Consider the following 16,618-nt stretch of genomic DNA (forward strand, 5'->3'; position numbering starts at 1 on the left):
CTGCGGATGAAAATTGTGCTATAAGAGTAGTGAGAATGTACAACACAGTAACGAAACCAAAGCAGCAAGCTGACCTTTTTGATGGCCAGAAAATTAAAGTGGGGGCTAAAGAGTTGGGTAATAATTCTCTGTGAGTCCGGCACTACAAGAACACACTATGTGCAGTCATTTGATTGATTGTTATTGTTCAAATCTTCTGCTTTAAGTGCCCCATGATGATTGTTGATGGAGTAACACCACTTGAGCTATAAAGCGCCTGGCCAGCAGTTATTAGTTCTAGCTTTTATGGGTGTTAAAAACAATCAGCAAGCAAAACAATCAATCCAATCAGGGGACTTGGAAGGTGCCTCTTTCTCCTTCTTTTGATTTAATCTTGTTGTTTCGTGCATTGTGCGGCTCCAGCGCTGTTTTACCCGCTGACTGGTGTAACTATTAACACTACTGCAGCTGCCCTTGCATCATCAAATCTCATCAGGGGAGAGTGCAGACAGGAGGAAGGCGGGATATTTGCAGAATAGTTGTCAGGGAAACGCAGCCTCTTATTCTCATGGCAACACACAGTCGGGTACGGTGCTGTGTTATCAATCAGGTGGATGGATTGATGGACTGTACTCTCCTCAATCTCTTGAGTGTGCGGAGCTCCAAAGCATTTACTTTCCTCATTGCAGGGGTTGTAAACTACTGTCCACTCCTGGAATTACATGCCCTCCGCCTTACGGAGGGAGTTTTGTTTTCACTGATTGAAGTTAAGTGCCTTGTACACGTTGATCTCTCCTCTCAGTGAAAGGGTAAAGTTCAAGCCTTTCTCCAGACATAGTTTGAGGGAGGTGAAGCCTTGGCCTAAGACACAGCAGGTTATTACTAGTGGATAGAGTTGAAGTGGACAAATGAATTTACTTTCAACAATGAAACGCCCTAAAAAACACACATTTTCTTATCTTCCACTCCACAGAGCTTCTTGCAGCTGTTGTGATAACTATTTAACTACACATGTTGATGGATTACTATTTCCAATTCTGCAAATTAGTCAAGTGCTGCAGTTTGCCATTTGAGCTTCATGGCACCTGTTTGCTTTCTCAGCACAGTTTAACATGATCCGCATACAAACTTCAAGTCCCATCTCTGGACTCCCTATAGACAGCATGTGAGTTTGAGATCTACATACACCTTTATGGTGTGTTGTTTTTATTGTACAATGTAATCGAATGATCGCAGGACAATTAGCAATGTAGAAGTAAGAGAGCAATTATCGTCACTACAAATGTGCAGGTTTAATGCTCCATAAAATGACACACTTGTTTGAATAGAGATTAGGAGAGGGGGGAAGTAAAAAAAAAGAAAAAATACAGCTTCTTGGTCTAAAACAGGCTGTTATTTGGTGTTTTGATGCTACAAAATCTTCCCAAATTGTGTTGAGATGGATACTGGATATTAGTTTTATACTACATATGAATACAACTTTCTTCACAAATTTTGTCATTTTTTTATCTTTAAAACTGCAATACAGACAAATTGGAAAAACTGAAATGAAATTAAAAAGTCAGAATTTGAAAACATAGACATGTTCTCGTCTCTGTCCCAAACCACTCCTAGCAGAGGAGCATGAGCACGTACGCACTCTTATGTCCAATTAGACTTGGTTTCTCTGAACAGTAGCTCACGTGATCTGTGTGGAAAAACCCAGTGATTGGCCAAAATCTTCTGTCAGGAGCCAGATTTTCTAAACCTGAAAACAAAGCGGAGAGGAGGAGAAGTCTAGCGTCAGCACACACCGCATGAATTACAATATGCTGAAAGGTTTTAGATTAGTAAAAACACTAAAACTACCCATCTAATATTGTTTGGGTCCCCTTCATGCCACCATCAAGGCATGAACACAGGACCTGTGGTGGTGTCCTGTGCTGCAGATTCCGGGGGGTGTTGGCAGCAGATCCTTTGGGTGCTGTAGTTTGCAGTTAATGTGTTGGGCTTGTTTGGGCACACCTAATGATCTAATGGATGCCTAAGCAGATTAGGATCTACAGAGTCTGGAGGTTGGGGAGATGCGCTGGGGTCTTTGTCACTTTCTTCAAGCCGCTGTGCTTGGTCTGGAATATTGTTTAAGTAGGACGTATGTGGCAAAGCAACAACGTTTCCCATCCGAACACTGCACTGCACTGTAGCGAAATGATCCCTTCACTTCACCTGTCAGTGGTTTTTGATGCTGTAGCTGATCTGTATATATTTTATTTTCCATGTAGTCAAAACTAATCAATCAGATTCCAGGAAGAATTTGATATCAGCGCTGCCACTTGATCAGCTCCATAATGAATCAGTGTCATCTTAATCAAATATTAGACTACTCTGCAGTCTCCAGACAGCAGACACTGTCACAGAAGTCTTGCCAGCTGGAGGGGGCTGCTTTTTCAGCATCGTGAGTCGAAATGTATTTAGAGGTGGTGAGAGAGTCGGAGGTGCTGAGGTAGAAAATGAAAGGAGAAGCCAGAGATCACAAAGTCATCGCATGGAGACATCTGTCTGTTTTGTTCTGAGCCTGAACTACTCGAATCATATTAGTTCCACTCACTGAACAGGTCCATCTTTAAAAAAAAAAAAAAAAAAAGATCCCACTGATGATTATTCCTGTCCTCACTCGCTGTCCATCTCTTTCGCTTCTTCTCAACCTTTCGGCCGCCCTCTCGACACACCCCTCTCTCCACCCTCTGTTCACCCCAACCTCCTCTTTTATGCAGCCGTTCATTCACTCATCTTCTCACCACTCACCCTTTTGACCTCTTCCTCTTCTCGTGTGTCTTTTATATCCTCCTTCTATCATTTGCTTCTTTGTTTTCAGCATATTGTCCCTAAAGATTGGGACGAGTGCAGGAGGCTGTGGTTGTACCACATGTGAGTGGGACAGAAGAGGGATGAAGAGTGAAGTAAACTAACTAAAAGAGCCCACTTCAACTCATTTAATCTGATGTATTGCCTGAAAGAACAAGAAGAAGACACTTTTTTGAAGCTCTGTCATTATCATGATGTAAATTGTACATTTCTGGGATGGTGGTGAGGTTTTTAGGAGAAGAGAAGACAACGGGAAAGGAATGGAAAAAGTGAAATGGACAAGAAAGGAAAGGTAAAAGAGAAATAATAGAGGATAAGGAGAAGAGAGAAGGAGAGGAAACAAAATTAGAGGAGAGGAGTTGTGACAAAGAGCCAGTTTCAGGACTGAAATGGGAGGTGGCAGTGTCAGAAACAGCCAGACCGCCACTAAAGGTTGACCGCTGATGGAATGCTACAGCCAATTTGCCTCAGGCCCACACACACACACACACACACACACACACACACACACACACTCATAAGTAATAATAGATACCGCTGTCCCTCGTTGAAGTGAGGAGCGAAAGACAGAATAAAAGGGGGGAAAAGGCTGAGCGAGAGAGTGAAAGATGGAGTGGCAGAGAGTAAAAAGAGGGATGGAAATCGAAGGAGGTTATGATTCTCCTCCGTCACCCCTCCCCCTTGTCTCTCCGTCTCACATGCACCAGTCCAGAGCAGTGCACGGTGCCTCATGAAAGGGCGATTGCAAATGAGCATTGTGAGCCCGTGTTACGAAGCTGACAAAGAAAAGAGGAGGATAGTGTGAGAGACGGGAGAAAAATGGCAGAGAGAGAGAGTTATGACATGTTTAAGCTGTTCTTGAATTCATTTCCATTGTGTGACACGCTTCAGAGAGACCGTTTTTCAAGTGAAATAAAGAAGTGGGGCAGCAACTCGGGGATTTCATGGCTTATTTGTGGATAAAATGCTTAAATGTTTGTGCTGTACTGTATGTGTTACAGCATCTTGTTTGTCAAAGTGTCTAACCTAAGAGATTATTGGTAGAGCAATTCAAGTTCTGGTCTCCCTCTTTTTTTTTTTTCCACCATAGAGATTAATATATTCCTTATATTTAATGTAGCCATTAATATTTGAATACCACAGTTTTGCCTCAGGGACATTTTGAACCTTGAAAAAGTAGAGCAGGAAAAATTACAGCTTTAGATTTCAGTTTTAATCGCAGTTTTGTGTCTGCGCTCCAGCTGTCAGCGGATAGATGGATGTACAGTAAGCTCTTGTTATCTTTATTTGTGATGTGGGATGCCAATTAGCTGCAATCAAAGAGAACACAATTGGCTTTTAGGGTTCTGCATGCGCTCGCAGGGGGCTTGTGATGTGTGCATGTACATATGTGTGTGGGTTACGGTTACTGTAGATATCATTGCACCCCCACTATCTGTAAACAAAGACAGACACAGTATATGTCTGTATCAGCAGCCCCTCTTTGTCCCTAATGGACTGCTCACATGCTGTTTTATGTGGGGGGAAGAGAGCTAGACGTGTGTAAGTGTGTGTGTTTTTTTCTAACATATAAAGTTAACTGCACTGGAATGAAAATAAAAATTTAATTGTGCTGAGTTGATTTGAGTCGCACTGTGTGTATGTGTGTGCGTGTGTGTGCAAGTGTGTCGATGCTGGTACATGCAGTAAGTTTGTGTGCACACATAATCAGTGGAAAAGTGAATTCATTTGATTTAGATTGATCAGGTTTGAATGAAATTGAACAAAAGATATGCGTGTGTTTGTGTCTATATATACGTGTGTGTGTGTGTGTGTGTGTGTGTGTGTGTGTGTGTGTGTGTGTGTGTGTGCAAGACAGAGTGTAAAACAGCAATAGAATGACAAGGAGAGACAAGGACTACTATAAAACAGTACATAAAGGCAGTTTGAACTCCAGTCCCTGGCGTCTCACTGTCTTGTGATACTCCCCTCTCCTTCAACTCTCCTTCACTCTTTCAGTCCATTCATTGTTTGTCTCTGTCTGTCTGTCTGTCTCTCTGTCTGTCTAATTCCTTGCCTATCTCTTGCCTGCATACACCAGTCACTGTTCTCTTCTTTAAAGTCCCTTTCTCGTGTTTTAACCCCTAAAAACGCATCTCCGTGCGTCAAAATTGCACATTCAGAAGGCTTTTTCCCCATAAAAACAGATCTAACTATACCATTGCTACTCCCGGGCTCTCAACACATCTGCCCCCACTCATGGTAGCTCGAGCACACCAGCTCACCTATAGCTCTGCTCCAACGCTGTAAAACTGCTCTACATGACACAATGGCATGTTGTAAAATTGGTGTAATTTAACTACACGTATTAATCGCTGAAACTGATTCTGAAGCCCATCCTGCAAGTTGACAGTATTATTTCTTTACGTTTGTTATGTATGAAACCCTGGAAGTCTGAATCTATATTTTTTTAAATTGTCATCGGTACACTTCAGTTTCAAGGTGGAGTTTTTAAAAAAGCCATAGTGCTGACTGCTTACTTCACTCAGAATGTGTCTTTGAAAAAAAAGATTTCCAATGCAGGTGGTTTTAGCACAAGTTTGCCTTGTGTAGTGATCCCTAATCAAAATTCCTCTTCATCATTGCTTCAATGTCCATCATTGCCTCATTGAATCTCTTTCTGTCTCTCTGTGGCTGTGTTTCAGCTCTATACTACAGATTTTTGTGCTTTTCTCCTCCACCAGACTACACTATAAATACTATTTGTGTGTTAAGCATCAGGACACCATAATGTGTGACAAATATTTTTAGCATCCGTAATTTGTGCAGGTTGGGAAAATGACAAAATAAAGTGAATAAAAAGAAGTCTGTATCTCACCTAGTAGAGCACATGCTCATCATGTACTAAAGTTTGAGTCTTTATTGCAGCAGCCTGGGTTTAATTTCATTCTCAGCCCTTTGCTGCATCTTATCTTCTGCTCATTTCTGTCCTTCCTCAGCTGCCCCTATCTAAAAAAGGCAAATAAATGTGTCTGGTGTTGTAGTTTGTAAGAGAGCTATTGCATCAAATCTTTGAGCTTTAATTGGTTATAACCACTCCAGTGTCCCAGTTTCAGGGATTTCTGTGGTTACACATTTTGCCCTGTTTCTCTGTGGCACAAAACAGTAAAGGAGCCTTGCTTCACACCTCTGAGTCTCTACACAGCTCTGATTTGCCACTAGTTCCTATAGATCTGATGCTCACTAACGGCACTTTTACTGGTTGCAAGGCAACGGAGCCAATTAGAGGTTTGTAGGTGAAACTTAAAATAGCAACATAATTTTCTTGTGCTAGTGGCAGAAAAATGGTGAAAGAAAAATTGCCACCGATGGCACCATGCATGGACAAAGTGGATGAAGCTGTACACACTGTTGTAGGTCTACTTTTTAAAATGACGTTTCTCAAATTGGAACGGTTCTTCGACATGAAAAACGCTCCTAGCAACCAATGTTACAGCTTCTGTCATGGCTGAATATGTTGTTGGTGTGACAGAAGCGTCACTCACTACTGAAAGCAGAAAGCAGCTGGCATGAATGAATTAAATGGTAAAACTAAGGTTAATGTCAGAGTGAATACTTCAGTGAGAAAGAAAAGACTACTAAGACAAATTTTCATGCTCACAGTAAAGAACGCTACCTTCATATTGATTCGATTGTATGTAGAAAATAGTGAAACCGGGTCACATCGTGTGTCTCAGCCTCTTGGCTGCAGCACATGACCACAGAGAATGGTGACCTCTGACCCCATGTGACCTCGAATCTATATTTAGCTCTGTGTGTCGAAGTCTACCAGGAAGAGCCGGCATGTCCTTGACAGGCGATGCTCCATCACACTGTGCTGCAGTGTGTCTCACATGGCAGAGGATGCAGTGTTACACTATTCCCTGTCCCGCTGGGAGGGCCGTGATAGCAGCAGCAGCTCTCAAATATAGGAAATTGGCTGCGATGTAAAGTATGGACTCAAGCTGACGCAGAGAAAAAAGTAATTGATGGAACAGGATGAGAATGAACTAAAAAGAGAGTCGATTTGGGACATGTTGGTGGATCCCTGGTGTGAAAGTTTGAGATCTTGGCTGGTTTTCTGGTTTATTTTTGTCCGGTGATTTATTTTCGATACATGCCTGTTCTGTCTTTGTTGTCTGATGCAAAAAGAATGATATATACGGTAGATGAATCCTTAATGACTTCAGCTGAACTAATTAATGGGCATGTCTGTGTGTCTATGTGCACAGAAAGGAAAATAAGAGTCTGTGTGTATAGTCCCATAAGCCTGATCAAACACAGAATAAAAGCTTGGTTGCCAGCATCCTGGTGTGCCTGGCAGATCTGGCATCCTCGCATGTGAACACACACACACACACACACACACACACACACACACACACACACACACACACACACACACACACACACACACACACACACACACACACACACACACAGAAACAGAGATGGAAACATGCAAATACATACAGTGATTAGACGTTTGTGTTTTTCACGTCACTGATGGAGTTTACACTGATAACGGAGGCTGACTGAAACCTTACGTGACTTGATATGAAAGCAGCATTAAAACTGGCCTGTGTGATATGAGCGACATCTGTGATGTGCGATAACATTGTTCAATATTGCACTGATGATATGGCTTGCGATAAATGAACAATTATTGAAAAATATTAGCTACACAGTTCCTATGTCTCTCTGCTTAATAGGTACACTGCTAATGTACACAGTTCCCTTTGAAATATTTTCTTTAATCTCAACAGAACATCTCTTGACATTTCCCTCACTATTCTGTCCTTCATCAGCATTGTGTTGTGTAATTTACCTCCAAACTGACGCCAGTTAATCTAAGAGGAGATGACGGCTAGCTGGGCCTTCCTCTGATAGGTGTGAATACATGACTCATGTGTCCTGGATTCATCTCAGAGGCTGAGAATGCTGAGAATAAACGGACGGCACATATAAATTAAATATTTTCTGTTCAGTCCGTGTTTATCACACATGTTCATATCACAATTAAGATAAAAATATTGATCATTAGTCTGTACGACACAATGGATCTCCAAAAGGCCCCTTTCAAATGGCCACATATATGATATCAAACTGAAACATGTTTCAAGCAAAAAGTGCACATCAGTTGATAATCCATGTAGAGCACATGGACATAAAGTACTGTTTTTGTCCTTCAAGAAGCACTCTTTAGTCCTACTCTGACAACACATTATGACAAGGGCCAATTTTAGGATCATAGGTATTTGACCCTGATTGTCTGAACCTGTTCGTTACGTTTATAGAAGATTATATTTGGACAAGCAGCACGGAGGTTATAGTGGTTATATCTGTGCTTCATCAGTTGCATTTTTATTTTAAATGCTGCAAATTGAAAATCTTTAAGGATGAAGACTACTCTGTGTTTTTGCATTTGTAATGCTATGTCAGGCAACATTCGTACGAGCTGCTCTTGTGTAAACTTCCCCAAGTCAAATAATGAGCAGAGCTGAGCAGTTCATCTAAACTCTGATACAGTATCACTGTGGACTCACACTGTAGGTAAACACCACATTCAACTCTGATGGGCTATTTTCTGCTGAAACATGTAACCCTGTGATGTACTTTTCTAAAGAAATACTGCTTTGGTTTAGAACATAGCACCATTTTCTATCTGGTTCGCTGAACATGCGAATTTTAGCAAACAGTCAACTAAGAAATATATTCAGTTACATTCGACATCATGGCTGTTAAACTATAGATGGGTGACAAAATGAAGGCAGAACCTAAACATTTGACTTCTACAGTGAGGGGATTTTGGTGGCATGGTTTGGTTCCACTTGTCCCCTTAGAAGGAAGAGTCACTGCAAACCAATACAAAGTTGCTCAGGGTGATCATCTTTATTAAATGAGGAAACACGTCTTTCCTGATGGAAGTGGTCCACAGATAGCACGAGGAGTCACTGAAGGCTTTGATAAAAAAGGATGCAAAATACATGCTATGGTCTTTACAGTCACCAGATCTCCACCAACGAGAGAAACTGCACCACCACCATCATCAAAACACCACATGAGAAAGTATATTTTGGAAGGATTGTGCTTAATCCCTCCATTAAAGTCCAGAGATTAAAGAATCAAAGTCAAGGTGCATTTAAAAGCTGCTCTGGCAGTACATGGTGGTCTAACACCTTACTAAAACACCTTTTGTTGTTTTTTCTTTCTTTTTCTTCCCTAAATAAATACACTCACCCATTCATCCATTCATCTCTGATAGCTTTTAGGCTATCTCTGATAAGTGTCCCTGCCTCCTGTAAGTGTATTTACCGTGAGCCTCACTAACCAAACCCTTGGACATATTAGCCAGCTGAACTTATTAAGAGAGTTGGAGCCACTGCTGAGAAGATCATTTGTCTCTTCACTTATTACACACTAATTGCAATACAGTATCGCTCCCTGTCGTCCCACTCTGCTCTGAATTGGGGATATTGATCTTAAATATGACCAGAGGGTGAGCATTTCGGCTATTGATGTTTGTGGACAGTGATTGATCTCATAGACAGACAACAGGCCATGAAATCAGCGGAAGTCCAAAGAGAGCAGATCTGAGGTAATCTGATTACATGCAGAAACCGACCCTCTCCTTCTTCGCTGCCATTGAAAGAGGGAGTTTGACAGGCCAAGTCATGTCCGGTTAGGAGCAATAGGGACGCTGTGGCCCATCTCTGTGTCTTAGTGGAATTAATGGCACACATTTCAAAGAGTTTCAACAGGATGGCCATAACAAGGATGATAACAGAGTCTAATAAGACTTTTCAGTAGTTTTCACAAGTGCTATCCAACACTGAGATTTAAGTATGATCGAAAAGTTATCAGCTCTTGGCTCACTTGTCACGGAGAATTAAATCTCGCTGCCTCCTCATTCTATTTTCTCACTGATTCAGTGAGTTGCTTCAAAGCTACGTGTTAAATTAAAAGAATCCCTCATTTCAAAATGTATTTGTCTAGATTTTTAATTAAGTGTTGTGTCTTAAGACTCATTTCTCTCAAAATGAGTGAAATTTGTGGAATTTCATACTCTGTGAAATCAGCTTTTGTTGAATCAAGAGTTTTATTGGCAGCTCTTGAGGATCCTTGATCTACTTTGTTTCAAGATACTACACATCCAGAAAATTCCTAATGTTTACAGAGACCACAACTGAGTGATACTGCCTAAGCAAGAAGAATGGTTTTTTAAGGAGTAATTTGATACTTTGGCTCTGTCCATCACTAACAAAATTTGTCCAGATATCATCTAAAAAGGTTTGTATTTAAGTTCTGTCTTGTTTGGTTTGTAAAAAATGACTCGCTGTGGGTTTGTGCAGGTTAATGCGCCACACTAAAGATTTTTTTTGCACTAAGAATTTGTAAAAAATGTATAAATATTATTGATATAATGAATAAATTGGTACCAGTTAGTAAACTTAAGAGGTAGTGATGGGTGGTTTGACAGACAGACTCCCCCCGTCTCCAGTCTTGATTCAAAGCTAAGGTAACTAGCGAATGACCCAATAGCTATATATTCACTGTACAGACGTGACATTGGTATTGTTCTTTGCAGTGAACTTGCAGCAACACAGCAAAAAATTGCTTTTCAGTGAGACAATACCCCCAGTTTCATTTTTATCCCCAGATCTCAAATTTAAGTTACATGTAGTGAATACTCTCCTGTCATAGATCCTGTAAAGCAGGGGTCACCAACCTTTTTGAACCTGAGAGCAACTTCAAGGGTACTGAGTAGTACGAAGGACACCTTGTTTGATACAAATTTCCTCATTAGCAAACTTGCGCCATCATCTTTAAATAATAATAATATGAAAATAACATGTCAAAAGACTTTCTGATCACATTTATGTTAATTATTCCTTACAATAATTATTAACAACGATTTCCACAACAATGACGGTAGGAAACACACACACACACACACACACACACACACACACACACACACACACACACACACATATATATATGGAAATCTGTTCCAATATTTAAAAGTCAGAGGTATCCCATCTCTGAAACTTTTGTAAATATCTTTCTTGGCAGTTTTGTATGAATCAGCATATTTGCAGCATTTTGTTCAAAATCTCACCAGTTACATTTCTGTGCAAATTGTCACTTCTAACATTTTTAGGAAATCATTAACTGTCATCAAATCATGCTTCATTTGTGCAAACCTCTACCTTTGTTCATGAATTCTGTCCCATGTTTGTACAAATTATCAGTTATGTAAGAAAAAATATCAACTCTTTCACATTTTGAAATGAATCCTATCACATTAGTACTAATCACCAGCATTTTTCACCAGCATTGCAACATTTTTAACAGATCATAACAACAAATCATTACATTTTCAACAAATTATTTTTCACATTTTTGTGTAATGGCACGGTGTTCTGAATGACAACATATGTTACCTCTTTCTCTGTCTGTAAATGTGTGTTAGTGGGAAGCCTGGCATTGCAGAGCTTATCATGTCTTACCTTTACCTTGCAGCTCACAGTTCAGATGGTTCAGTTTCCCAGTGATGTCCGTTAAAAATGCCAGGGCAAGAATCCACTCAGTGTCCTCAAGCAGCAAGGTGTCTTCCCCTTTGGATTGCATCAACTCTTTGATTTCGGCCAACAGTGACAAAAAACGCTGCAAAACTGGTCCCCTGCTGATCCATGGGGTTTCTGTGTGTAGTAACAGGTCACCATGTTCAGCTCCTCCAGCAGCACCTTCAATGTCCTGGTTGTTTGGCTTTGGAGCCATTTATGATCTTCACGACACGAGTCATCACATGATCAAATCCGGCCACTTTTGTACATACATATGTCCTGCTGGTGAATGATACAGTGGTAATGTAGGAATGTTGGGAAGTCTGGATCACCTCTGCATCGTACAATGAAGCCTGAATGCTGACCCGTCATGGAGGGAGTCCCGTCCGTCGTAGTAGATGTCAAAGCTGCCTAAGTCCCGGGTTTTCCTGTCCGTAGTGCGCATACAGTCTATGTGCTACCAGGTGGCTAGTTAGCATGGAAGCTTTGTAGCGGCTAAAGTACCGTCTCTCCACATTGTGCCGCTTTGCCGTCGCAATAGTCGCCCCGCAAATAGGACACATACATTTGTCTTTCACTGTCGTGAAAAAGAACTCTTCCTCCCAGGCATCGTGAAAATAGTGTTTTCTCTTTCATTTCTCTGTCATGTTTTGGGTGTAAAAACCACATTTAGCTTCCTAAAGTGTCTGCGCCCGGACGCTTCAGCAAAGTGACGTGGTGGTTTGACATGCGCAGTGAACTTTGACTCGGACATAGTCAAAGTTCATTTACACCGAAGACGTTGTTTAAAAAACAAAAAATTATAATAAATATTGTAATTTAAAATCTGCATTAATGTAAGTATTTCTGATTTAAAAAGAACAGCAACTCTAATTTTTTATAAGCAATTTCATGGTGACTAGTGTTATTTTTAGAACATGTGTGGTGGGCAACTCACATGGTCTCTGCGGGCAACCAGGCGCCCGTGGGCACCGTGTTGGCTACCCCTGCCGTAAAGCCTCCAGCTTCCTATATGTGAACTCTCTATCACTCCACCCAGTGCCCTTTTAACAGGATCATCTCTGCTCCGAGGCAGTAATCCCTAATTCCTGACAATACTGGATTAACAGCCACAAGATTATCAGGTGGAAGCGGATCACATCTCAAGTTCCTAAATTATTTCCCATCCGGCTACAATACCAGCCTTATCCAACCTCTGAACTGTGACGAAAACAAAAGGATCCTCAACAGCAAGCGTGAGAGCTCGAGTGGCAGATGTTTGAATGACAGATGTTGCCGTCGGACAGATGGGTCGGCCAGCCAGAAAGATTAGAAGTGCTAGGATGAAACGCGGATTGTCAGGCATTTTGAGAAAAACCAGTTGGGCAACATGGACAAACATATGGATGATGTTGTAGTTGAACAAAAGGATTGAATGGCTGTCCATTTGCTGGTTGCTGTGACCATAATGCAGGAGGAAAAGTCTGTCTCATGGGAGGATTTTCTTCCTGTTGACTCACTTTTCAACAACTATTGACAGATTTGTAAGCAGAAAAAATGCTGTTCTAAAATGATACCAGAATGATGTTTAAATCCTGACTCATAAAAGGATACAGGTAGGAGCAGATGTCTTGATGTCTTTACCTACTATGTATATTAAAGTGTGCTTTAAGCATCTATTTTGTGTCAAAATCCTTTATTTAGGCGTGCTTCATGACACTTTGGAGTAGCTGCAGACACTTTCACATCATTATATGTGTCTTATTCATAGACTGTCAGTTGAGGTTATGCTGCGGCATCAGTCATGTCTATAGTTCAGTGTAGGCTGGAGGAGATCATTACACATCATTACACCTGATGGGCTGCATTGAGAGGGCTTCTTCGAAAGGGACGATCATTGAGAAAAGCAGACAACAAGACAAACATCATCCACCCTCGCCTCCCTTTTCCCAGCACTTTTCTTTTTTTCCCCCTTTCCTGCTATCCTCACATACTCCCATCTTCTGTTCCCCCTCAATATGTACTAACCGACATGCTGGAGCTGTAAGGTTTCACACGGCCACAGTGTGAAATGTGAACATGTCTTTACGGTGAGTGACGTGTAGCTGTGAATGTGCGGTACCTGCACCAACGATGCAAAGAAGTGTGCATGTTGTTGAGAAGAAAAGATTAAAAAATACATCATGTAACATCCATTAAGAGAAATACAAAGTGAGCCTCCCATCGTGACACCCCAACCCCCATTTCTGTCTTCTACCCTGTCAAACCTGATAATCCTGACACATAGTAAGGCGGCCCAATAAGACGCCTCACATCGTATGGACAGAGGAAATGGGACTTTGTGACACACACAGAGTATTAATCCTCCGCAAGACAGCAGGAGAGAGCGATTGTGTGGCACTGGAAGACAACGCCACATGCTGTCAACACCATTTTGCGGCGAGCGTTTTGACTGGACGAGGAGGAAGGAAGTGACAGAAGTAGGGAGACGGCGAAGACAAATGGGAGGAGGGAATTTTCGAGAGTAGGAATTAATTAGTGAAGTAATGGCAGAGAGGAGGAGATGAACAGTGAGAGTGGACAAGGAGATCTCTCCTGTCAGGAAAAGGGGTGGGGGGGTGTAGAGGGTGAGACAAAAGAGTGACAGAGATGGAGCGAGGAGAGTGGAGGAAATGCAAACGGGCATGTTTCTATGGGCGCTCAGGAAAGATTTGGGGTGAGGGAATCTTGCATCATCGCGGCGGACCAATGAGAAGGCTCGGTTAAAATGTTCAAAGGGAGTGTCCTAGCAACAGCGGAGTAAATACCATAGCAGCCACCATTCCATCTCAGACTGAAAAAAATCTGACATGCGCACGCATGCACACACACACACACACACACACACACACACATTCTGATGAACACACTCGTATACTCTATACATAGATACGTGTAGGCATTCAGATAGATGTGCGATAGTCAGTATTGTGTATAATTCTAAACATATGATGTGTGTTCCACATGTGTATGTACATGTATACATATTACACGTATCAGCACATGTGGCAACATGAACCACTGATAAATGTAAATATTTGGATGTGCCCATGTATATATATGTGCAAATGTATGTGAACATGAGCACAGGATATGTGTAGCTACATTGAAAAACAAGAGAAGACATGCATGCAGGTTATGTGCAGGTTGTATTGTGTGTTGCATCAAATAACAGGCTCATGTGTATGTCTGTGTTACAGTGCATCATGAAACTGAACATGTCAGTAAGTCATCTGCTAATCTACTGACGTGGATTATAAGCAGAGTCAGTAGATTACAGAGGGATCGACAGACCCCAGAACTTTCAATTACACACCTCCACTGCCAGTCTCCCTCCACCCGTCCATACACCCACTTCATCACTGCCTCCTCTTTCTACCTTTGCTATTTAACCATCCCTTCATCCACAGCATCTCTCTCTCTCTCTCCCCCGCACACACACAAAGAAGACCTGCAGTCACATGGTAGCTCGGTAGGTAGCTTCACCCTTTCTGCTCCCCACCTCTGTCTAACCAACTCACGCACACCCTTTCCTCTGCCAGATTTTTTCTTTTTTTTTTTTAACATTTAAAAGAAACGAAACGCTCCTGAAAAGCCTTCATCCTCATTCATTCATCCCTCCATTCAGGTTTTTCCTCCCTCCCTCCTTCCTTCTTTCCCTCCTCCCTGTTTTCCACTCTAGTCGCATGCACCCACCCCTTCTGATCAGCATTGCAATCTGGGGCTATTGTTTTTAGCAGGCTGTTTGCAGCAACGACTTGCACAAACTCACACCTCAAACGCCTTGCTGTATGAAACTCAATGTCTTCTGTACCGACGTGAACAATCTCTGATATAATACGTGTGTCATAATGGACCTTTAAAGGCTTGACATGTAATTTATCCACATTGTTCACAGATTATTCCAGTGCGTTAGTGTGATATATGATGCATGTGCAGTGATGGTTCTGGGTCACATATGTCCTTTGACCAAACCGTCATCCATCACTGATAATGTACACACATCAACACACACCAACTCCAGGGACTCCATGTTCTCCTGACGTAGTCCGACTAAATACACGAAGATGAGATCCTTGCCGAGGTGTTTGTGTTGAGATGTGTGTGTGCGACTGTGGCAGTGACCGTGCCGCTCTAGCTAAGCACTGCAGTGAAAGAGGACAAGTCCCAGTTGACCAGCTCCACAGGGTTTAATTCAATCACTCCCTCCCTACCCCTGAGATCCTGACCCACTCTGGTCCTCCACATCCAGTCCATCCACCCAACAGGACACACCATCCAGATAAAACCTGCTCAAACTAACCACCAGTCACCCACCAGCCTCTATCCACAGCCTGACCCACATCCATCCCTCAGCCTCCTTCTCCAGCCTTCAGCCTCCCTTTTAGGTGCAAGATGGGACAGTTTCCTGACGACCAGTGCTGGGCGGATGGAAAGACGGCGAGAGATAAAATGAAGAGAAACGATGTGTTGGCTCAGCTTACCGGCTGGGCGTGCAGGAGGGGCGGATGATGCCTCTGACTCTGCTCTTCCTTCCTTCTCCCTGGACTGAAGTGCAGCAGAGATGGATGCAGGCAGGGAACAAAAGAGAAGGACAAAAAGCAGCGAAATGCAGACGCCGGGCAGCCGGTGGCTCGTGAGGGAATGAAGCAAAAAGAAAGAGCGCAGAGGATGCTATAAAAAAAAATGCAGTGAAAGTCCCTGTGTTGCTTTTCTCTCTCTTCTTCTTCTTCTTCTTCTTCTGTGAGGATCCTTTATCCTTGTGAGGCGGAGGGCTGTGGATTCACCTAAACACTGAGCACACGCACTGCCTCACGCCACACAGCCCTCCCTCTTCCTCTCTCTCTCTGCACTAAAGACAGCAGCTGTTGGTCTATGAGAAATAGAACGCTGTGTCCCCCTCCCTCTTCCCTTCTCCTCCTACCTCTCTTGCTCACAAAGACCCCCACCACACACACACACACACACACACACATTCAGCATGTCCTCACAACACCCCCTCCCCCTTTGACTAACATCTCCCACTAGCCTGCTGGCAATAAGAGGAGGGGGGCACTACTCTGTTTTCTGTTGTGTGTGTGTGTGTGTGTGTGCTGCTGTGTGTTAATGCCAGAGTTGTATTGTGTTTGACATTGTTTCGGCGGCAGAGTGACTTTTTCTGTCCACACGGTGTGAAAATGAATCATGGT

At 42.4% G+C, this 16,618-nt stretch overlaps 1 protein-coding gene across 3 annotated transcripts in view; it reads right to left on the reverse strand.

The window, feature by feature from the left end:
* Positions 1-16,279, reverse strand: part of fam49al (family with sequence similarity 49 member A, like) — a 37,853-nt gene extending 21,574 nt beyond the window's left edge. For 2 of the 3 annotated variants that reach the window (XM_055017930.1, XM_055017931.1), the window contains exon 1: positions 15,914-16,279. The gene's annotated coding sequence lies outside the window, so the exon portion shown is untranslated. The remainder of the gene's footprint in view (positions 1-15,913) is intronic. The other variant, XM_055017932.1, reaches the window with a different exon arrangement.
* Between the last annotated feature and the right edge of the window lie 339 nt (positions 16,280-16,618).

The sequence above is a fragment of the Amphiprion ocellaris genome, chromosome 15, assembly GCF_022539595.1.
Source record: "Amphiprion ocellaris isolate individual 3 ecotype Okinawa chromosome 15, ASM2253959v1, whole genome shotgun sequence".
In the NCBI taxonomy this organism is placed as follows: domain Eukaryota; kingdom Metazoa; phylum Chordata; class Actinopteri; family Pomacentridae; genus Amphiprion; species Amphiprion ocellaris.